The 25,889-nt window shown below is 37.4% G+C and overlaps 1 pseudogene; it reads left to right on the forward strand.

Annotated features, from left to right (window-relative positions):
- The first annotated feature begins 12,568 nt into the window (after positions 1-12,568).
- Positions 12,569-13,496, forward strand: LOC116592490 (annotated as a pseudogene).
- The last annotated feature ends 12,393 nt before the right edge of the window (positions 13,497-25,889 follow it).

A 25,889-nucleotide genomic window follows, 5' to 3' on the forward strand; every position in this document is an offset into this window, starting at 1 on the left:
ACTCTTAATCTCACAAAACAAACTGAGGGTTGTGGGATGGGGGTGATTAGGTTATGGACATTGGGGAAGGTGTGTGCTATGGTGAGTGCTGGGAGGTGTGTAAGCCTGACGATTCACAGACCTATACCCCTGGGGCTGATAATACATTATATGTTAATAAAAAATAAAAAAATATTTAAAACAAATACATAAATAAAATTTCTTTTTTTTATTTAAAATTTCTAAAAAACCTTAAAATCCTACTACATGTTCACCAGCTTCTCTTCTGATAATTAATTTAAGCATGCATCTATATGTGGTATGTATTTATTTAGTAGGTGGGTTGATCACTTCACCTGAACTGTGAATCCTTAGCAAGCAGAGTTTGTCTAGGAATCCCATCGCTTACTTTGAATGGTGACAAGAAAATTAAGAATATTATAGATTCAAAAAGAAATATCCTCCCTAATTTCCCATTCAAACACCAAGTGCATCTGGTTAAATCCAACACTGGAAATTCAGTAGGTTGATGAAAGGTAATCCTCTACCTCTAATTTGGATACTAAGATAGTCTCCTCCTCACTTACTCCATAAGAGGAAATGGAAAAGGATTGCATTGTGTCGGGTCTTTGGAGCTGGAGGTAGTGCATCAAATAACAGGTCACAATTTGACCCAACTCCAGTTCCTAAACATAACTCAATATATTACTGAAATTGATCATGGCTTTTTACTTGGCCTAGCTTCAACAATGAAAATATTCAGAACTTTTTTGAACTTTGTCAAACTTACAACTTCTTTGAAACTTAATTTTGTGTACATTGACATGGAAGGGACAAATATTTGCACCAGTCTGCTCTCCCTCAGCTCTTCTTCTAGGTCCCCTATTTCAGTCATTTGGTGTTATCAGTTTCCTCCATCAAAAAGTTCTTATTTATGTCTCAAAAATAAAAAGTTAACACATCTCATATTCCTGTTATACATCTAATCTGAAATTATATCTCATATACCAGAATTATCTTGACAACTACCTACTGATAACCTATTTCTAATCTCTTATCTGAATTAGTCAGCCTAAGCAATATCACAATATATATTTTCCTAAAACACTATTTTAATTAGTGTGCTTCTTGCTTTAAATCTTCTAGAGCCTATAGTTCTTTATTTTGAAACTCATTCTCTTAGCAATCCGGAGTTACCAAACTATGTTCATAGATGCCATCTATGTTCAGCCTCACTAATCCAAACATTTCCCACAACCCTCAGCATTAACTTTAATCCAAAATATAAGCTTTTCACAGGATAATCACTTACATAAAATATCCTTCGTTTTTCCCCCAGTCAAACCTGATTATACACCATTCAAACTTAAGTGATTTTTTAAAGGCCCAGCTCAAATTCATCTTCCATTTTCCTCCTTTCATCCTTTCTTCCCAAAATGATTTTCTATTTCCATATGCCCCATAAGAATTCTTGTTAACTTCACATATTTTGTCATTATTCCCCAACTAGTTTGCATTATGTTCTATGTGTTTTATCTTGTCTCTATAATTCTTGAAGGGCAAATAAATATCTTTGACAAAGGAAGTATTTTAAATTTTTTTTATAAATGGCAGTTTATCACCTCTACACTAGGTATCAGTTGTACAGATATGACTGCCTAACCTGAACTCTTTTCATAACAAGCGTCATATAGTTCAATAATATATGACACTGAATGCTTTTAATATTTATAATTTATTTCCTCACTGTTTGCCTTAACTTTGTTCCACAATTCTAATGAAACCAGATTCTCCCTTCCTGATTAGACATAGTCTGATCGGGCATCAAACCACACACTACAGTTGCTCACACTATTTCTTTTACTTCCATCCAAGACCGGTCCTCATTCTTTCATTTATTCATTTAACAATTACTGGGTAACTACTATGTGCCAGGTACTCTTTATGAACAGAGGGACACGGTTTCTGGACTCATGGAACTTGTATTCCACCCTCAAGAAAGAAAAAGATGATGCTTATATGTAAACAGAACCTCCCAGGTTCAATCCTTCCCTTGGTCTCTCAGAACCCTTCTTTAAGCATGGGCTTCTTCAAAAATAAAAATAAATACAATCACATTAATGAGGTATGTCCAAGAACAGAGAAAGTAACTGAGAGAGCTTCCAATGGCCAAAGTTGGAACAATTTGGGTAACAAAACAAATAATATAGTAGTAGATTATAACCCAAAGAATAAAATGAATATCTAAGAATTGTAGTGATATAAATAAATGATTTATATATATAATCATATATATTTATTATTATATATAATATATAACAATTTCATTTATTAATTATAATATAATATATAATAATTTGATTTATTATTAATAATAAAATTAATAAATTTATAAATCATGAATGAATTATAAAATTAATAAATAATTAAAATTATTTTATTAATTAATAAAATTTATTTATAGTATTATATAATATATGATTTAGTTTAATAAATTATTATATAATAATGTAATTTATATATAATATATTTATAATATATATTTATTATTATATATAATAATAAATTAATAAATGAGGGAGAAGAGACAAATCTCCTCTGTAGAAGTATTCCTAATAAATTATGTAGACTCCATCCTAAAGAAAGGGAAAACTTTACAACAGAAAAACAGACAATCTCTCAGTCAGGTGATCAAGATCAATAGCAATAGTTAAGTCATTTTGACAGTATGTATCTTTGACATGATGTGATAAAAATACCACTTTACTTCTGTTGTCTTCTTCCCAATAGCATCAGATGAATTCCAATAGTGGGGCATTCTATGTAAATATCTGATCAATAATCTTCAAAATGGTTAAGGTCTCCAAATATAAGGAAAGTCTGAGAAACTGTTACAGTCAAGAGGAGCCTAAGATAATCTAACAACTATAGTAATATAACAAAAGATAATAGAAACAACTAAGATAATATAACAATAAAATATGATATCCTAAATGGAATACTGGAATAGAAAAAAGATTTTGAAAGGTGAAAACAAAAACTCTGAGTAATTATTAGGTATAGATTTTACTTAATAATAATGTATCAGTATTGGTTTATTATTAATTGTAACAAATGCATTCTATTAATGTGAGGTGTTAATAATAGGGGAAACTGGGCAAATGATATATAGGAAACACCTACACTACCAACTCAATTTTTCTGTAAGTCTAAAACTGTTCTAAAAGAAAAATAAAAATGTCTATTAAAAAGTAAATACTGTCCTCAAGTTAAATGACACCTGTTTTCTTCATACTGAAAAAATGTACAGCTGCTTAAGTGATGGATTTGAAAGAAAATTTTAATATCTCTCTTGCAGGCTACTGAACACAAAGATGCCATTCACCTCATTGTTTGATTTCTCTCATTCTTTTCTTTAGCCTGCTGATGACCTGTGTTTGATCTCCCATTGCAACTTCCTCACCATCCTCACCAGTCCCTCTGGGATGACCTCCCTTAAACATCTCTTTAACTTTTGTTCTTAAAGATGGCAACAAAGGATCTTTATTAGCCTCTCAGAACCAGGACCCCCACGGACATATTGTTTGTCAGCATAATTGATCCCAAAGTGGATCCTCTGAAGAGAGAAAAAAATTTAAAAAAAAAAAAAACCTCCCAAAAGAAATCCCAAAAGCTAATGTCTCTTATTCAGGTCATCACTTTTCCTAAGAAGAGAAAGAGTTCTAGGAATTCTCTGGCCTTCAACACAAGTCTTGTATATAATTTAATAAATGTTTGAGTGTATGTCCAACATCTTGCTGTGCAGTATACAGAATACAGCAAAGTAAATCTGCCCCCAGTACAGCAAAACAGTATGTAAAATATACAGCCATGAAAAGTTGACAGTACAAGAAATACATGAGGCAACATACACTCAAGTCCCACATAAGAGACACAGATCATGTGTGCTTACAACACAGAAGAGAGTTCCCTGTGGTCAAGGGAAATAGTAACGGCATTTATGCTATGTACTAGGTGCCAAGCATCATTCTAAGATATATATAGTAATAATAGACTAAAATCCCTATATATTATATCTTATTATCATCCATATATTATTAATTACTATTAACAAACTACCATTATCATTCCGGTATTGCAAATAAGGGAACTCAGGCACAGAACCTGACACACACAGCTAGTAGATAGAAAAGCTAAGATTTGAACCCAGGTTATCTGGATCGCTTCTCGGCCTTTTGGCTAAGATCAAGTGTGAACCCAGGTTATCTGGATCCAGAGTCCATATAAGACCAGAACACAATACTGCTACCCATCTAGCAGGCCCCATGAGAAGAGAGAGTGCTCCTTAGATCCAGGAAAAAAACTTAGAAATGTAAAAAGTAAGCAGAGAGCATTTCTTACCAAAAAAGAAAAAAAAATGCTGGATTAAACAAATTAATAAGAATGTGCTTCAAAACTCTAGCGTAAATTTTTCTATCTAAGCAAAATACTTAAAGTAAATATAAGAATTAGAACTAGTTAGTGGTATTTACTGACTAGGTGAGAAGAAAACAAAGTCTAAGTCACTTGTAGAGGTTAATCTAGATGACTGGAAATACACTGCTCTTGACACAAATAGACAATGTGGAGAATCATTTTTTTTTTTAAGATTTTATTTATTTATTTATTTGACAGACAAAGATCACAAGTAGTCAGAGGAGGCAGGAAGAGAGAGGAGGAAACAGGCTCCCTGCTGAGCAGAGAGTCCGATGTGGGACTGGATCCCAGGACCCTGGAATCATGACCTGAGCTGAAGGCAGAGGCTTTAACCCACTGAGCCACCCAGGTGCCCCGACACTGTGGAGAATCTTAAACCCTCCAATTTCACACTTCTTCAAAATTGTTTTGTGTATCTAGGGCCTTTGTTTTTATGTATGAATTTTAAAATCCAGCTTGTTAAATTCTCCTTGAAAAGAGACCCTGTTAGAATTTTGATTGGGACTGTGATGACTCCACATATCAATTTCGGGAAGATTGTAATCCTAACACTATTAAGTCTTCGGATCCATGAATAAATTTCATCTCTCCATTCACTTAGGCCTTCTGTAATCCTCCTACAATGATTTATAGTTTGTGCGTGTGTGTGTGTGTGTGTGTGTGTGTGTGGTGTTGTTGTTTTGTTGTTAAAGATTTTATTTATTTCAATGACAGAAAGAAAGATCACAAGAAGGCAGAGAGGCAGGCAGAGAGAGAGGGGGAAGCAGGCTCCCAGTTGAGCAGAGAGCCTGATGTGGGGCTTGATCCCAGGACACTGAGATCATGACCCGGGCCAAAGGCAAAGGCTTAACCTTCTGAGCCACCCAGGTGCCCCTGATTTATAGTTTTAAGCTTTCAAAAACCACACAACTTTTGTTAGATTTATCCTAATTCATGGTTTTATGTAAACTGTACTTTTTTTTAACATCTTTATAATTTATTTTCTAAAGCTAAGTAAATACAGTTTTTTTAATTTATTTTTTATTTTCAGCATAACAGTATTCATTATTTTTGCACCACACCCAGTGCTCCATGCAATCCATGCCCTCCCTAATACCCACCACCTGGTACCCCAACCTCCCACCCCCGGCCCTTCAAAACCCTCAGATTGTTTTTCAGAGTCCATAGTCTCTCATGGTTCACCTCCCCTTCCAATTTCCCCCAACTCCCTTCTCCTCTCTATCTCCCCATGTCCTCCATGTTATTTGTTATGCTCCACAAATAAGTGAAACCATATGAGAATTGACTCTCTCTGCTTGACTTATTTCACTCAGCATCATCTCTTCCAGTCCCGTCCATGTTGCTACAAAAGTTGGGTATTCGTCCTTTCTGATGGAGGCATAATACTCCATAGTGTATATGGACCACATCTTCCTTATCCATTCATCTGTTGAAAGGCATCTTGGTTCTTTCCACAGTTTGGCAGCCGTGGCCATTGCTGCTATAAACATTGGGATACAGATGGCCCTTCTTTTCACTACATCTATATCTTTGGGGTAAATACCCAGTAGTGCAATTGCAGGGTCATAGGGAAGTTCTATTTTTAATTTCTTGAGGAATCTCCACACTGCTCTACAAAGTGGCTGCACCAACCTGCATTCCCACCAACAGTGTAAGAGGGTTCCCGTTTCTCCACATCCCCTCCAACACATGTTGTTTCCTGTCTTGCTAATTTTGGCCATTCTAACTGGTGTAAGGTGATATCTCAATATGGTTTTAATCTGAATCTCCCTGAGAGCTAGTGATGATGAACATGTTTTCATGTGTCTGATAGTCATTTGTATGTCTTCATTGGAGAAGTGTCTCTTCATATCTTATGCCCATTTTTTGATATGATTGTCTGTTTTGTGTGTGTTGAGTTTGAGGAGTTCTTTATAGATTCTGGATATCAACCTTTTGTCTGTACTGTCATTTTCAAATATCTTCTCCCATTCCGTGGGTTGCCTCTTTGTTTTCTTGACTGTTTCCTTTGCTGTGCAGAAGCTTTTGCTTTTGATGAAGTCCCAAAAGTTCATCTTTGCTTTTGTTTCCTTTGCCTTTGGAAACATATCTTGAAAGAAGTTGCTGTGGCTGATATCGAAGAGGTTACTGCCTATGCTCTCCTCTAGGATTCTGATGGATTCCTGTCTCACATTTTATTCTTGAATTCTAATCGTCATTGTTAGTATAGAGAAATGCTATTGATGTTTATATATTGACCTTGTGTCTTGCTACTGTGCTAAGCTCATTTATTAGTTGTAGCATTAATTTTAAATTTCCCTTTGACTTTCTATTTGATGATTATGTCATCTGAAAATAAAACTATTTTAGTGCTTCATGTCCAATTCATATGGTTTTTGTGTTTTCCTTCCTTATTTCACTGATCACTATTTTCACTGCAAAAATTCCTCTGCCCATCCCTGACAACTACTGTTCATTTTTTTGTCTCCATAGTTTTGCCTTTTCCAGATTGTCATTTAGGTGGAGTCATGTGGTGTGTAGTCTTTTCAGATTGGCTTCTTTAACTTACCAATATGCATTCAAGGTTTTGTTTTAATTATTAATTGGGTACTCTAGGATCAGCACATCTTTAGGGTTAATACATATTTAATTTATGACAGTTTATGTTCAAATAATGTTACACCATTTCAAATATAGTGTAAGAATCTTATAACAGTATACTTTGATTTTGTCCATTCTGGTTTTTTTTATTTAATTTTACTTGTTTATTTGACAGAGCTCACAAGTAGGCAGAGAGGCAGGAAGAGAGAAATAGGAGGAAGCAGGCTCCCTGCTGAGCAGAGAGCCCAATGCGGGGCTCGATCCCAGGACCCGAGATCATGACCCGAGCCCAAGGCGGAGTCTTTAACACACTGAGCCACCCAGATGCCCCTGTCCATTCTGTTTTCCACACATTTTGTGTTATTGCTGTAACACATTTTCTTGTACATATGATATAAACCCAAAAAAAAAATTCTCATTTTAAATGAGCAATGATCTTTAAAGAGAATTTTAAATTAACAAAAAATATCTTGTATATTTACCCACATACTTATCAGCACTGGGTTGCTTCATTTTGAGTCTGTAGATACAAATTGATTACGATGTGCCTTGGTGGAGTTTTCTTTATGCTTCTTCTGCTTAGTGTTCATTGACATTCTTGGTTAGGGTTTTATAGTTTTCATAAAATTCGGAAATTTTTCAGCCATTTTTTTTCTTTAAACATTTTTCTGCCCTTAATCCAATCCCCCACGGACTCCAATTACACGTGTTTTAGGTCACTCAAAGTTGTCACACAGCTCACTGATGATCTTTTCTAAAAATTCTTTTTTCTCTCTGTTTCATTTTGGATAACTTCTATTTGTATGCCTTCAAGATTACCAGTATTTTCTTCTGCAAGGTATAGTCTGTGTTTAAACCCATCCAGTATAGTTTTTTTATTTCACACGCTATAGTTTTCATCTCTTAAGTTCGGTTTGGTTCTTGCTTTTACTTAATTTTTTGAATGTCTGGAGTGAAATTATAATAGCTGTTTCAATATTCTTGTTTGCCAGTTCTAACGTGTGTCTGTTAGGGTCACTTTCAACTGACTAATTTATTTCTTCATGTTTTACAAATGTAAATTTATATATATATATATATAAAATAAAACATATGTGTGTGTTTTATACACATATTTATACACATATTTACATAATGTATATTATACGCATATACACATATTTTGCTTCTTTGCATGTATGATAACTTTTATTGAATTCTGGACATTTTGAGTTTTACCTTGTTGGGTCCTCAATATTTTTGTGTTTCTATAAATATTCTTGAGGTTTGTTCTATGATACAATTAAGTTATTTAGAAACAGTTCAATCCTTTTGGGTCAATCATTGGAATACAGTCAATCCTAGAGAGAATGACTGCAAATGGGAAAGACTTCAGGTGCTACAATGTAATTATTATTGTTGAAGACTATCTACTAGAGCCCCTAACTCAGAAATAAGGCAGCCCTGGGCATTTATTTATCTAGTTCCCTAAAGAAGTTACTTTACAGATAGGATCACCCAAGAAGAGGTCAGACATTTTCTAAAAAGATAATGAGAGAAATAAATCAGTCAAATAAATAGTTGAGATTGTTGTGTTTTATAGCACTCAGGAGCTGAGTTTCTGTAGTCAGACTGCTCAGATTCATATCCCTGTTTCACAACATCCTAAGTCAATGACCTCAGGCACCATTCTTAATATTTCTGGACTCAGTTTCCTCAATTGTGAAATGAATATTAAATAACAGCCAGTCTTAGGGAGTTGCTTTGAGAATTAAAGGAGTTCATCTAGGGATTTAACATTGCATCTGACATTTAATAACTGCCTTAAAAATGTTACCTATGATCATTAACATCCTGGAAAGTTTTGTGAATTAAGTTGAATACAACCAAATGGGATTCTTTGTCCTACTATCTCCCACGAAAACCTATTCTTATCCCAGGAAATTACTCATTAGAATGTGTTCTTCGATTTAAAAAAGAAATGTCTGTGATGAATAACATAAATGTGATTATCACCCTCTAAGATCCTGAGTGAATGTATTTTCCAGATCTCCTACAGCACTGATGGGAAGCTTACCCAGAAGTAATACAGAGACTAAGAGAAGAGTTCAAACAGACTGGGTATCTTTAAAAGACAAAGAAATGCCGTAGGAATGGCAGACTTCCTAAAGGACAAGTGGAAACCAAGAAAACCAAGAAAAAATTCCTAAAACTCTCCCCTAACTTGGCAGAGTGGGAGGAAAAGCATGGAATTAGGATTTAGGAAATGTGAATTCTTCCTTAGACTTTGTTCCTCACAAGCTTACTGACAGGTGACCCTCTGATTTCCATCTTCAAAAGTAGGAGATTGGCTAAAATAATCTACTAAGCTTTCTTTCTCCATTTATATAGTTCTCTTAAGCCCTGATCATTTTATTCATAGTAACCTGAAACCCATTTGGCTAATATTTGCTTCTTTCTTGTTCATTTCTTGTTTGTTTCTTTTTTGAGAGACAGGGCAACATGTCTAGGGCATAAAAGAGATTTCTTATAAATTAAAAGAAAGAACTGCAAGACAGTATTCTAAAGTAATATAACACGATGAAAGAGAGCCCTAAGACAGACTCAGAAGAGACTATGAAAGAAAGACGTGGTTACTGAGCAGATAGGGAACGAACATCTCAAGGACCAATGTTTGAACTAAGAGATTTGGGGGGAATCATGTTAGAAAACACAAAAGAGATTCAGAAAGAACAAGTTCTATGTTGTATGTAGTTGTTCACCTGTGATGTAAAGACCTATCAACAAATATTACTTTTTTTAGAATGTAAGAGAACCATTAATTTTGTATCTAACTTCAAGGATAGCAGAAAACTTAAAATACATATGAGAAATATAGGGGGAGGAGGCAAATCTCAGAAACGTAAGAAGATATAGAATATGTGAACTCCTTCATGTAGGGAGCACGTCCTGGGAGAAGAAATAGAAGAAGCAAACAGATTGTATTTAGTATCTGTCCTGTATGAGGCATGATGCTAACAGCCTAAAAGAATTAGTTTGTTTAATCTTTATTCTAACCTGTGAAAAACATAACGCTTATTATTTTCATTTCACAGACCAGGAAACAACCTATCACTTAACTTCCCAAGGTTTCACAACCCTTAAATGTTTTACCCAAGTCTCAAGTCCTGATCTATTATTCCAGAGCCCATACTCTTACCCTGTACCACTTACAGTTTACCCAGATGGGCCCTCTCAGAGGAGACCTAAGGATCACATCTCAAATAGTGTCGGCGAAGTTCCTTCAGAAAAAATAGTGTAAAGGGATGAACAAAAATGGAAACCTTACTTCCAGTTTACCCTTTCCATCTACAACTCCCCTCCATACTACTCTTAACCCCAACTAGCTCTTAAAAGATTAATTCTTATTTATTCTTAGGTACAGATAAAATAGCTTGCTGTAATTATGGGAGATTTTGATTAAAAGTGACCATCTATTATCCTAATTCCTAAAATTGCCTCAATACACTGTGGTCCTTAAATGAAGATTTAAATTCTAAAATGTAAATAGACAGGTGATGTAAGCTTTAGATTACACTTTAAATATAGTTAGATAATCAGTGTCAAGAACAAAATGCCTGGTCTTATTCTTTCAGTGAAAACTTATTATCTACTATGTACCAGGCAGAGCTCTAGTCCTGGATTTACAGTGGTTTGCAAAATAGTCATGGTCTGTGTTCTCATGGAACTTGTTACTGATTAGGAGATGTAGGTAAAAAGTAAAAGAATCTATAATTACCAATTATAATAAGTACTCTGAGTGAAATAAACAGATCATTTCTTTTCACAGTGTGGGGGATGGAGAGAAAATAGATATGATTTCCCAGGAAAGTATCTTTGAAGGGATTATATTTAAGTTGGCACTTGAAAAATAAGATCCAGCCATGACAGAATGCAAGCAGATCATTTCAAGAAGAGAGAAAACATTGCAAAAGCCCTGGGGTGGGAAAAACTTGACATATTCAAGGAACTGAAGAAGACCAATAAAGTGGGATAAACAAGAGATGAATTAGAATTACACAGCCAGAGGAGCCTGGGTGGCTCAGTCAGTTAAGCAGTTGCCTTTGGCTCAGGTCATGATCCCAACAGTCCTGGGATCAAGACTTGCATTTGCTCCCTGCTCAGCAGAAAGCCTGCTTCTCACTCTCCCTCTGCCTGCAGCTCTATCTACTGTGCTCTATCCCTCTGTCAAATAAATAAATAAAATCTTTAAAAAAAAAAAAAAAAAAGAACACAGCCATGAAGTCATAAAGGACCATATAAAACAGAGTAAGTGGTTTGAATTTTATTCCACAGGAAATGGAACCCTATTCAGTGACTTTAAACACAGAAATGGATCTCATACAAAGGTTTTGGGGGTTTTGTTTTGTTTTGTTTTGTTTTAATAAACTCTACACCCAATATGGAGTTTGAACTCACATCCCCAAGACCAAGAGTCACATGCTCAACTGACTTAGCCAACCAGGTGCCCCTCATGTATGGTTTTAAAAGATCACTCTTTTAAAGATCACCAGTTCTATCTTTAAAATGGTCTTGCAAGAGTGTTTTTGTGTAGTTTAGAAAAGGAAAAGAGCAGAAGGGCATGAAGTACTTTAGAGGAGCATATGAATTACCACCATGAGTAACAACCAGAGGCTGAGAGGAGGAAAATTTAACTTCACATACTTAACTATTGTCAGCCCATTTGGCTCATATGCAACCAAGATGACAAGCACAACTTGAGCTATTGTCATGAAATTACAAACCCTGAATATTTTTATGAGAGGATTTTTCTGTTCATTAACACAGTAATGTAAAATAGCCTCATTTCTGGGGTTGTTAAAGAATCCTTTCACTACTGACTTAACACTGCATCAAGATAGTAATAAAAATCTTTAATAAGAGCCTCTCACTAGTATCCAAAATAATGTTCAACTGTGGGAATCCAGTAGCATTATTGATTATCAATCAACTACCACACCAATAACATTCCTGATTAACATGTGACAAATACAATAAAATCTTGGCTTAGCTAGCATTTTTTTTAATTTTTAATTTTTTATAAACATATGTTTTTATCCCCAGGGGTACAGGTCTGTGAATCACCAGGTTTACACACTTCACAGCACTCACCAAACACATACCCTCCCCAATGTCCATAATCCCACCCCCTTCTCCCAAACCCCCTCCCCCCAGCAACCCTCAGTTTGTTTTGTGAGATTAAGAGTCACTTATGGTTTGTCTCCCTCCCAATCCCATCTTGTTTCATTGATTCTTCTCCTACCCACTTAAGCCCCCATGTTGCATCACCACTTCCTCATATCAGGGAGATCATATGATAGTTGTCTTTCTCTGCTTGACTTATTTCGCTAAGCATGATACGCTCTAGTTCCATCCATGTTGTCGCAAATGGCAAGATTTCATTTCTTTTGATGGCTTTTAACCCACTGCTAACATGCTAACAGTCTCTCTCTCTCTCTAATCTAATTTGTCTCTTATTTTTACACACAGATGAGGCCATAGTCAGGAATCAGTGATGAAAAATTACACAGTAATAACAACATTCATCCTGGTGGGACTAACAGATGACCCAAATCTATAGATTCTGCTTTTTATTTTTCTGCTTCTAACTTGTTGATTGTGGTAGGGAATCTGACCATCATCACTCTCACCTTGGTGGATTCCCAACATAAAACACCCATGTATTTTTTCCTCTTGAATTTCTGCATCTTGGAAGTGTCATTTACAATGGTCTGCATTCCTAGATTCCTCTACACAATGGCATCTGGGGACAACACTTCTACCTACAATGCATGTGCCACTCCATTATTTTTTGTTATCATCCCGGGTGTGACTGAATTTTTTTCCTGAAGGCCATGTCCTATGACCGCTATGTGGCCATCAGCAAACCTTTCCATTACATGACTGTCATGAACAACAGGGTCTGCATCAAGTTCCTTATTGGATGTTACATGATTGCTCTAATCATTCACATCCCGCCATTTGACATGGGCTTTGAGCTCGAGTTTTGTGACTCTAATGTCATTGATCACTTTGGCTGTGATGCTGCTCGTATCCCAAAGATTACCTGCTCAGACAGAGTTTATAGAGTGATTTGTCTTGCTCCTGGCTGAGTTGACACTCATTTCCACCTTGGTGTGTGTAATTCTGTCCTACACATACATCATCAGGACCATTCTCAGATTCCCTTCTGCCCAGCAAAGGAAAAAGTCTTTTTCTACTTGTTCTTCCCATGTAATTGTGGTTTCAAACACTTACAGAAGCTGCATCTTTATATCAAACCTCGTGCAAAAGAAGGGGTTGCTATTAATAAGGTGGTGTCAGTGCTTACCACCTCAGTTGCTCCAGTGATGAATCTCTCCATTCATACTCTGAGGAACAAGCAAGTGATACAAGCTTTCAAAGACATGATCAAAAGGGTTGCATCTATCTCAAAGAACTAAAGGACTAGTGAGGACAGAATGACAAATTATAAAAGAATTCCTGATCTCCATTTTACTTTTCCCTAATTGTATTTTGTTCATAGTTTTACATATATCACAGCCGCATTCTGTTACACCTGGTGCTTACTATGATACACATATTAAATTTTTGGCTTAATCTATTCCCAGAAATACATGGGAATAAATATGCAGTAAACACTTTAACAATACACCTGTTATGGGACGCCTGGGTGGCTCAGTTGGTTAAACAATACACCTGTTATTACTTACAGAACCAAGAAATTTAGACGGTATCAATTTACTACCATGTTAGTACTCAGCTACCCTTCTTGCACTGATATGTCCTGACCTTAGTACTGAATTTCCCAGGAACATCAGTGAGGATGATCTATGTCTACGGGAATGGCCATACGATCACTCTACTGGATAAAAACCATTATTCTATCTCTCCCACTTTTCAGGGAGATACAAATATAGGCTAAAACTTTCCTCTTATACTATTTGCTTAAAAGTTGTACAAGTTCTGGGCGCCTGGGTGGCTCAGTGGGTTAAGCCACTGCCTTCGGCTCAGGTCATGATCTCAGGGTCCTGGGATCGAGTCCCACATTGGGCTCTCTGTTCGGCAGGGAGCCTGCTTCCCTCTCTCTCTCTCTCTCTGCCTGCCTCTCCGTCTACTTGTGATCTCTCTCTATCAAATAAATAAATAAAATCTTTAAAAAAAAAAAGTTGTACAAGTTCTTTTTCTAAATAGAATTTCATATTCTTATCATCTGTGTGTCTCTGTGTATGTCCATATGCATTTGTTTCCATATTTAGAATTGCAGCTTAACAGGCTTAAAAAGATTGATGGAACAGACAAAATGTAAATGACAGCTTATGCTTGCATTCTGTTCTTGCAATCCAAGTTATTCACTATAATGACAAAAAATTCAAACTCAATCACAAAAGCTTAGGGGCACCTGGGTGGCTCAGTGGGTTAAAACCTCTGCCTTCAGCTCAGGTCATGATCCCAGGGTCCTGGGATCGAGCCCCGCATTAGACTCTCTGCTTAGCAGGGAGCCTGCTTCCTCCTCTCTCTCCCTCTGCCTGCCTCTCTGCCTACTTGTGATCACTATCTGTCAAATAAATAAATAAATAAATAAATAAATAAATAAATAAAATCTTTTTAAAAAAAAAAAGCTTATAAAATGAACCAATGAATAAAGAATAATTAAGTGCCCAGTTTTTGCCTTTCAACTTAGTGCCTTCTCCCCACTACCTCCTTCTTCCATCATAATTTTCTGTTTACCTGATGCTCAAGAAAGATACTTGTTGTACCAGGAATCAGAAAGTCCAGGTTGCAGCCAGGCTTTTACTACCACCACTTCAGACAAATCTTCTAACGTTCCTCATCCCTTCCTATTTCAGGATGGAATAAGTTGGGGGAGTAAGGTAACTAGAAAATAAGACAGAATTCCCAGTTATATTTGGGGGCACTGTCTCTTGCTGATTCATAAGACTAAAAAGCTGGGCCTTATGGAACCAGAGGTAAACAATTATTGAGTCTTATCTTATACTAAAAATTACATGAGGGGGAATGAACCTTCATTCCCCCAATCCTATTTACAATCTGTCCACTGGAAATCACCCACCAGCTGCAGAAAAATGCTTTTTAAAATAAAATGAGAAAGAAAGATTTGTGGGAATTCTGAACTGTGGACTAAGCAAAGCTTGGTTCTTAAATCAGATTAGCAAGCTAAAAGAGCAATTAAAGGATATATTCAGTTTACTAAGGTTAGGTAAAAATAAAGGTATAGCTGAAGATAATGATATTTTTATCTTTTTCACCTTTGAGAATGAATAATTTCCTAACCATATGACATATTTTTTCCTATTATTTTATTAGTTGATTTCTCCTTCTGTAGACACTAGGGTCTGTCCTTCACTAAATACTAAGCTCCATTAAGTCCAAGATTGTGTCTACTTTTACTTGCCACCCCCATTTCAAATAGTTAAACTCCATGTACCTCTTCCACTGAGCTGAAGATAGCCTCTGTCATTGTCACCCTATCTCCAACCCAGGTAATACAAAAGTCTCATGGTATTACCAAAGCCATGGAGAAGCTTGTCCAAGCAATTAGAGTTAAATGATATAACTTTAAAATATTAATATAATATAAATTTAATATTATCATTGATAACTTGATATTAATTATATTATAATTATTCTACACTAATATTTATTAATGCATGAGTGATTAGTGATTCTCTCTGCTAAGATATAGTTAAACTAGCTTTTATACGTGTCAATAGTAAGGTGGGCAAAAGAACATAGTTCAAGACTGCTATGGAAGTAAGAAAGTATATATTTAAAATTCATAACACTTAGTAAGTACCTCAAATGGTGAAACCACATGTGGAATGAAATAAGTTAAAGGAAGAAGAGAAAAAAAAAATTGTCCACACCTTCCTTCTGTATTACTGCCATATGATTAGATGACCCCTCCTGATCAAGGACATGAGTGTCATCCAGTCCTCCCTGACCCTCCTTGTGTAAGAGAAGCTCTTGCTCAATCCAAGATGCAGCACTTGCATCTTATGATGGATTGCTGTCAGGCTCCTCAACATTAAAACATGGTTGGTCTATCCAAACCCAGCTCTTGATTGGTGATTCCAGAGGCATGACCACTTGCTATCCCATGGTGATGTACTCTGTATCTACCAAGGCCCATTAGCACACCAGGGGTTTTTTGTTTTTTGTTTTTTGTTTTTTTTTTTCAAAAGATGTGTAACTCTCCAGTGAAGATGGTTTGGCCTTGTCTCTCAGGCAAATTACCACAACTTTTTTAAACTTAATACAGCACACATTTATTATCTCACAGTTTCTATGGGTCAGCAGCCTGGATGCAGCTTCCTTCTTAAAGGCCAGCAGGAGAATATTTTGCTTCAGCATGTTAAGATAGAGTCTTACATGATATAACATAATCATGGGAGTGGCATCCCATTAGTTTTGTTACATAACACAACCAAATCAAAGGAGTAGAAGTCCCACTATATTTTTCATATCTGTTGGTTAAAAATCAAGTAAATGGTTCTTTCTGTACTCAAACAGAGGGAACTACACAAAGGCATGGGCAGCAAGAGGTGGAAATTATTGAGTGTGATACTAGGGTCTGTTTTTCATACCATGTTCATTAAGGTTCTCCAGAGAAACAGAAGCAATATGATGTGTATAGAGAGAGAGGGATTAATTATAAGGAATTGGCTCACAAATTGTGGAGGTATGATAAGTCCAAAATTTGAAGGGTAAGCTAGCAAGCTGGAGATTCCAGGTAGAATTGCAGTTCAAGTCCGAAGAGAGTCTGCTAGCACCATTCCTTCTTGCTCAGAGAGGTCAATCTTTGTTCTATTAAGGCCTTCAACTGGCTGGATGAAATCAACCCACATTATGGAGGGTAATCTGCTTTACTCAAAGTCTACTAATTTAATTGTTAATCTCTTCCAAAAAAAACACATCCACAGAAACATCCAAAATAATGTGTCACTAAATATCTGGGCATCATGGCCCAACCAACTGACATATATTATTAACCCCTACATTGTCCCATCCCATTGCCCTTATAGAAATCATTTACATCATATTTCTCAAACACCTGATAAATGTCACCAGCTGGTTTATGTCCCTCACTGGGAATATACCACACCAGTTCACCAGCACTGAAAGTTTTAACAATTAGACTATGTAGTAGGCTATACATTCTCTAAAGATGATCACATTAATATATACACTATCCCACAGAGTGCAGAGATTCATGCTCCCTGGAATAAACATATATTTTGGATATCCAAATTGTGAATTTGGCCTGGAGAGTTAAGATGGCATAGTCATAGGTGGGCCTTATGCTTGCCTCATCCCTTGAACACAGCTAGATAAATATCAAATCATTCTGAACACCCAAAAAATTCATCTGAGGACTGAGAAAACAAACTGCACAACTAGAGGGAGAAAAAAGGCCACATTGTGGGAGGTAGAAGGTGCAGAGATTGATTTGGGGGAGAAAAGAGTCACTAGAGCTAGACAGGGGAGGGAGCCCTGATGTTGGAGAGAAAGACAGAAGGAGAGAAGAGAAAGATAGATGGAGCTAGAGATACAGATACAGATAGAAAGAGATGAGAGAGAGAGAGAGCAGAGCCCAGTGGATGGCACAAGAAAAACACTTCCCCAAAGCCACTGACAGGGAAAATGAGAGGGGATGATCACCACAAGTTTTACAAGCAGTGGAGCTCAAAGTCTGAAGTTTTAGAAGTACACACCATCACTGGAGTAGAGCCTGGTGGTGCAGAGATTCTCCTGTGGAGGAGGAGGGTAGAACCCTGGGAGCAGACAGTGTGGTCTGAAGATCCCCTGGGTCGCACTGGTCAAGACAGTAGCACTTCTTGGAGTGCCTTTTGGAGAGTTGGCACTGCATTTCAGAACAAAAGAACCAATGGGTTCCATTGCCCTGTGCAGTTCATTAGCATAGGAGCAGAGACTCATGCTGAGTGCACTACTCTGGATACCAGCATTTTCCTGTACATTACCATAAATTCCAGGCCCCTGTGCATTCATGTGACTGTTCTTCTGGGACAAACTGGCACCAGCCACAGCCCAGAAAAAACGTCCCTTAGATGATCACAGCCAGGTCTCTAAAATTTAGAGTTTTGAAACGCAGCCATCATGCCTGAGATAAAACACAGGAGCACTGTGCTGCCAGGTGGCAGACAGTTCAGACACAGAGAGGTTGGAGGCAGGGATCTGAAAGAAACCTGGGACAAATGAGGAGACATTTTTCACTCTTCTGTGAAGGCATCATTAACAGAAGTGGGCATGGCCTCCCTTCCCTGGGGAGAAGAGAGCTGGATGATGTCATTCTCCCACCCAACCCATGCCCATAAGCATAGATAAACCTCAGTGTGCATAACAGCACCCCACAGTGGAGACTTGAGTCACTTACACACAAGCCCCACCACCCTGCAATCTGCAAGTGCTTCTGAACCAGGGCAAGTGTGCCTAAGACTCAGAGCAGCAGTGGAGCCCTCCCCCAGAAGTCCAGCACAAACCCCTTGCACACGCCAAGACTGCTGATCATAGAGTGCTGGAAGTTCAGCACTAGGAAAAATAGAATCTAGCCTCTTATCAAGCAGACCAAAGCACACCTATTTAAAACTCACCACACAGTGGACAAGATCGAGACGCTTCCCACTGCAAGCAATGAGAAATTCTGCAGATGACTAACCTACAGGAAACAGCAGCCAAAACACAACAGCAGACTGCACATAACACACACCAAAAACACTTCCTGAAACGTCAGGCCTTGGATAGAATGTGACTGCTTCTTAATATAGCCATTACTCTCAGGAGCAGGAATATAACAGGCTTTTCCAACACTAGGAAAACAGAGACCTAGATAAAGTGCCATGAAAGAAAAATTATCCAAAGTGAAGAACAAGAAGAGGTCACAGCCAGGGTCTAATCAAAACAGACATAAGTAATATGCCTGAATCAGAATTTAAAACAACAATCATAAAGATACTAGCTGGGCAAGAGAAAAACATAGAAGATACCAGGGAATCCTTTAATGCAGAGATAAAAGACCTAAAAACTAGTCTGGCTGAAATACAAAAAATGCTATAACTGAGATGCAAAATCGTCTGGATGTAATAACAACAAGGATGGAAGAAGCAGAAGAACAAATAAGTGATATAGAATATAAAATTATGGAACATCATTTTGAACATTACTATGAAGCTAAAAAGAAGAGGAAAAGAAAAGTATTGGACCACCAATGTAGACTTAGGGAAACCAGTGACTCCATAAAACATAACATTCATGGGGCACCTGGGTGCTCAGTGGGTTAAAGCCTCTGCCTCCAGCTCAGGTCATGATCCCAGAGTCCTGGGATCGAGCCCCACATTGGACTGTCTGCTCAGCAGGGAGCCACCTTCCTCCTCTCTCTGCCTGCTTCTCTGCCTACCTGTAATCTCTGTCTGTTAAATAAATAAATAAAATCTTTTAAAAAAAATAATAACATTCATATCATAGGAGTCCCAAAAGGAAAAGGGGAAATGGAGAAGAAGTTTTATTTGAGCAAATTATAGCTGAGAACTTCCCTAATGGGGGAAGGAAAAATCCAGGAAGCACACAGAACTCCCATCAAAATCAACTAAAACAAGCCAACCCCAAGACATATTATATTAAAATTTGAAAACTACAGAGATAAGGGAAGAATCCTGAAAGCATCAAGAGAAAAGAAAACCCTAACCTACAAAGGAAGACAAGTAAGGTTGGCCTCAGATCTCTCCACAAACACTTGGCAGGTCAGAAGGCAGTGGTATGATATATTCAATGTGCTGAAGGGAAAAAATATACCCAAGAATACATTTTCAGGCAAAGCTATCATTCAGAATAGAAGAAGAGATCAAGAGTTTCCTTGCCAAATGAAAACTAAAGGAGTTCATGACAACTAAGCCAACCCTGCAAGTTATATTAAAGGGACTCTTTAAGAGGGAAAGAAAGACCATAAGCAACAGACTAGAAAGGAACAAAGAAAATCTCCAGAAACACTGACTTTATAGGTAAAACATGGCACTAAAAACCTCTACCAATAGTCACTCTGAATATAAATGGACTAAATGTTCCAATCAAAAGACACAGGGTATGAAAATGGATAAAAAACAAGACCCATCTATATGATCCCTCAAGAGGCTAATTTTAGACCTAAAGTCACCTGTATACTGAAAGTGAGGGGATGAAGAACCAACCATCTATCATGCTAACAGATGTCAAAAGAAAGCCAGAATAGCCATATTTATATTGGACAAATTTGATGTTAAAACAAAGACTACAACAAAAGACGAAGAAGGGCACTATATCATAATAAAGGGATCTGTCCAACAAGAATATCTAACAATTGTAAATATTTATGCCCCAACTTGGGGACACCCAGATATATAAATCAATTAATAACAAACATAAAGAAATGCACTGATAACAACAGAATAATAGTATGGGACTAACAGCCCCACTTAAAGCAATGGACACATCATTAAAGCAGAAAATCAATAAGGAAATAATGGCTTTGAATGACACATTGGACCAGATGGACTTAACAGGTACATTCAGAACACTTCATCCTAAAACAGCAAAATACACATTCTTTTCACTTTTTTAATATCTTAATTTTATTTTTTTCAGTATTCCAAGATTCATTGTTCGTGCACCACAGCTAGTGCTTCATGCAATACCCACCGCCTTAATACACACCACCAGGCTCACCCAACCCCCACTCCCAACCCTTCCAAAATCCTCAGTTTGTTTCTCAGAGTCCATAGTCTCTCGTACTTCAGTCTTCCCCTCCAATTTCCCCTAATTCACTTTACCTTTCCTTCTCCTAATGTCCTCCATGTTATTCCTTATACTCCACAAGTAACTGAAACCATATGACAATTTACTCTCTCTGCTTGACTTATTTCACTCAGCATAATCTCCTCCAGTCCCGTCCATGTTGCTACAAAAGTTGGGTATTCATCCTTTCTGATAAAGGCATAATATTACATTGTATATATGGACCACATCTTCTTTATCCATTCATCTGCTGACGTTCGGAGCAAAACACATTCTTTTTGAGTGTACAAGGGACATTCTCCAGAATAGATCATACTAGGTCACAATCAGGCCTCAAGAAGTACAAAAAGACTAAAATCACTACCATGCATATTTTCAGACCACAATGCTATGAAACTTAAAGTCCACCACAAGAAAAAATTGGAAAGACCACAAATACATGAAGGTTAAAGAACATCCTAGAACAAATGAATGGAACTTAAGAAATTATAGGAGAAATTTTAAAAATACATGAAACAAATGAAAATGAAAATATGACAGCTCCAAACCTTTGGGATGCAACAAAAGTGGTTATAAGAGGTAAGTATATGGCAATATAAGCCTACCTCAAGAAGCAAGAAAATTTCAAATACACAATCTCACCTTACACCTAAAGGAGCTAGAAAAGGATCAGCAAATAAAGCCTAAAGGCAGCAGAAGAAGTTAAATAATAAGATTAGACCAGAAATAAACACTATAGAAACAAACAAAACAGTAGGATATCAATAAAACTAGAAGGTGGTTCTTTGAAAGAACTAATAAAATTAATAAACCATTAGCCAGATTTATCAAAAAGAAAAGAGAAATGACCCAAATAAGTAAAATCATGAATGAAAGGGGAAAGATCACAATCAATACCACAGAAACACAAACAACTGTAAGAGAATGTTATGAAAAATTAGGTCACCAAGTATAAGAATCTGGAAGAAAGGGAGAAATTCCTAGAAACATATAAACCACCAAAACTGAAACAGGAAGAAATAGAAAATTTGAGCAGATGAATAACCAGCAAAGAAATTGAATCAGGAATCAAAAATCTCCCAACAAATAAAAGTCCAGGGCTGGCTGTCTTCCCAGAAGCATTCTACCAAACATTTAAAGAAGACCCACAGCTAATACCATCCTCAATGGAGAAACAAACTGAAGGTTTTGGAGTGGAGGAGGGTGAGTGGGTGGGTGAGCCTGGTGGTGGGTATTAAGGAGGGTACATATTACATGGAGCACTGGGTGTGGTGCATAAACAATGAATCATGGAACACTGAAAAAATAAAAAAAAATTTAAAAATTTTTTAAAAAGATAAAAAGCTTCTGCACACTAAAGGAAACAATCAACAAAACTAAAAAGCATCCTACAGAATGGGAGAAGATATATGCAAATGACATATGATACAGGGTTAGTATCCAAGATCTATAAAGAACTTATCTTGGGGTGGCTCAGTTGGTTAAGCAGCTGCCTTCAGCTCAGGTCATGATCCCAGCATCCTGGGATCAAGTCCCACATCAGTCTCCTTGCTTAGCGGGGAGCCTGCTTCTCCCTCTGCCTCTGCCTACCATTCTGTCTGCCTGTGCACTCTCTCGTGCTCTCTCTCTCTCTCTCTAACAAATAAATAAATGTTTTTTAAATCTTAAAAAAAAAAACTTAACAACCAAAAAATCAATAATCCAGTTAAGAAATGGGCAGAAGACATGGTTAGATATTTTTCCAAAGAAGGCATACACATTGCTAACAAACACATGAAAAGATGGTCAATATCACTCATCATCAAGGAAATACAAATAAAAACCATGATGAGAAACCACCTCACACCTGTCAGAATGGCTAAAATTAATAACACAGGAGACAACAGATGTTGGTGAGAGTGCAGAGAAAGGGGAATACTCTTACACTGCTGGTGGTGATGAAAACTGGAAACTGTGGAGGTTCTTCATAAAGTTAAAAATAGAACTATCCTATGATCCAGCAATTGCACTACTAGGTATTTACCCAAAGGATACTGATTCAAAGGGACACATGGACCCTGATGTTTATAGCAGCATTATCAACAATAGTCGAATTATGAAAAGAGCCCAAGTGTCCACCAACTGATGAATGAATAAAGAAGATGTGTATATACATATATATACAATGAAATATTATTACTCAGCCATCAGAGAGAATGAATTCTAACCTTTTGCAATGACATGGATGAAACTAGAGTATATTACACTAAGTGAAATAAGGCTGTCAGAAAAAGACAAATACCATATGATTTCACTCTTATGTGGAATTTAATAAATAAAAAAGATGAACATATGAGAAAGGCACAGAAAGGAGAAAAGGAAACAAGTCATAAATGACTCTTAAAAATAGAGAACAAACTGCGGGTTGATGGAAGAAGGTGGGTGAGAGATTGGCTAGATGGATGATGGGTTTTAGGAGAGAATTTATCAAGAGCACTGGATGTTGTAAATGATAAACCACTGAATTCTGTTCCTGAAACCAATGGAGGGGGAGGAAGAGGAGGAAAACCTGCCATATGGGATGACATGGATGAACCTGGAGGATATTACCCTAAATAAAATAAGCCAGTCACAGAAGAAAAAACACTATGAAATCTCATTTATGTGAGGTAAATAAAGTGCTTAGGAAAGATTAATCAATGGTATTAAAAGTGGGGATATGGATTACCTTTGGGTAAGACAGAGAGCATAATTATTTGTTTAAAGAGATGGGAAACTTTCAGGGTATTAGTAAATTCTGTTTATCTAGTGGCAATTATACAAATAAGTTCAGTTTGCAATAATTGCATTTTCAGCATTTTTCTTATATATGTTATAATTAAATTTAAAAGTTTATTTAAAAGCATCATCACTAGCCATCAGGGAAATTCAAATTAAAACCACATTGAGAGGAGTCAAGATGGCGGAGAAGTAGCAGGCTGAGACTGCTTCAGCTAGCCGGAGATCAGCTAGATAGCTTATCTAAAGATTGCAAACACCTGAAAATCCATCGGCAGATCGAAGAGAAGAAGAACAGCAATTCTGGAAACAGAAAAACAACCACTTTCTGAAAGGTAGGACCGGCGGAGAAGTGAATCCAAAGCGACGGGAAGATAGACCCCGGGGGGGAGGGGCCGGCTCCCGGCAAGCGGCGGAGCAACGGCGCACAAAATCAGGACTTTTAAAAGTCTGTTCCGCTGAGGGACATCGCTCCAGAGGCTAAACCGGGGCGAAGCCCACACGGGTTCAGCGTGGCCTCAGGTCCCGCAGGGTCACAGAAGGATCAGGGGTGTCTGAGTGTCGCAGAGCTTGCGGGTATTGGAACGGGAAGGCCGGCTACAGAGACAGAGCCGACAGTAAGCTCACAGCTCGGTGTTACCTTGAACTGGTCGCAGGCTCGGAGAGCTCGGAGCGCGGCCGGAGGTCAGGCAGACGGGAGTAACCGGGCGCTGTTCTCTGAGGGCGCACTGAGGAGTGCGGCCCTGGGCTCTCGGCTCCTCCGGGCCGGAGACCAGGAGGCCGCCATTTGTATTCCCGTCCTCCGGAACTCTACAGAAAGCGCTCAGGGAACAAAAGCTCCTGAAAGCAAACCCGAGCGGATTACTCACCCCGGCCCCTGATAAGGGCGGTGCAATTCCGCCTGGGGCAAAGACACTTGAGAATCACTACAACAGGCCCCTCCCCCAGAAGATCAACAAGAAATCCAGCCGAGACCAAGTTCACCTACCAAGGAGTGCGGTTTCAATACCAAGGAGAGCAGCAGAATTCCAGAGGAGGAGAAAGCCAAGCACGGAACTCATGACTTTTTCCCTGTGATTTTTTTTTAGTCTTGCAGTTAATTTAATTTTTTTCTTTTTCATTTTTTTATTATTTTTTTTTCTTTTTTTTTTCTCGCCTTCGGGTAAAATTTTTTTTTTTTAACTGTTACCTTTTTCTTTTTTTAACGATTTTTTACTAGTTTATCTAATATATATATTTTTTCTTTTTTACATTTTTCTTAGGAGTTTTCCTTTTTTTTTTTAATTCTTTTCTTTTCTTTTTTCTTTTTTTTTTTTTTTCTTTCTTCCTTTTTGAACCTCTTTTTATCCCCTTTCTCCCCCCTCACGATTTCGGATCTCTTCTAATTTGGTTAAAGCATTTTTTCCTGGGGTTGTTGCCACCCTTTTAGTATTTTACTTGCCCCTTCATATACTCTTATCTGGACAAAATGACAAGACGGAAAAATTCAACACAAAAAAAAAGAACAAGAGGCAGTACCGAAGGCTAGGGACCTAATCAATACAGACATTGGTAATATGTCAGATCTAGAGTTCAGAATGACAATTCTCAAGGTTCTAGCCGGGCTCGAAAAAGGCATGGAAGATATTAGAGAAACCCTCTCGAGAGATATAAAAGCCCTTTCTGGAGAAATAAAAGAACTAAAATCTAACCAAGTTGAAATCAAAAAAGCTATTAATGAAGTGCAATCAAAAATGGAGGCTCTCACTGCTAGGATAAATGAGGCAGAAGAAAGAATTAGTGATATAGAAGACCAAATGACAGAGAATAAAGAAGCTGAGCAAAAGAGGGACAAACAGCTACTGGACCACGAAGGGAGAATTCGAGAGATAAGTGACACCATAAGACGAAACAACATTAGAATAATTGGGATTCCAGAAGAAGAAGAAAGAGAGAGGGGAGCAGAAGGTATACTGGAGAGAATTATTGGGGAGAATTTCCCCAATATGGCAAAGGGAACGAGCATCAAAATTCAGGAGGTTCAGAGAACGCCCCTCAAAATCAATAGGAATAGGCCCACACCCCGTCACCTAATAGTAAAATTTACAAGTCTCAGTGACAAAGAGAAAATCCTGAAAGCAGCCCGGGAAAAGAAGTCTGTAACATACAATGGTAAAAATATTAGATTGGCAGCTGACTTATCCACAGAGACCTGGCAGGCCAGAAAGAGCTGGCATGATATTTTCAGAGCACTAAACGAGAAAAACATGCAGCCAAGAATACTATATCCAGCT

The sequence above is a fragment of the Mustela erminea genome, chromosome 6, assembly GCF_009829155.1.
Source record: "Mustela erminea isolate mMusErm1 chromosome 6, mMusErm1.Pri, whole genome shotgun sequence".
In the NCBI taxonomy this organism is placed as follows: Eukaryota; Metazoa; Chordata; class Mammalia; order Carnivora; family Mustelidae; genus Mustela; species Mustela erminea.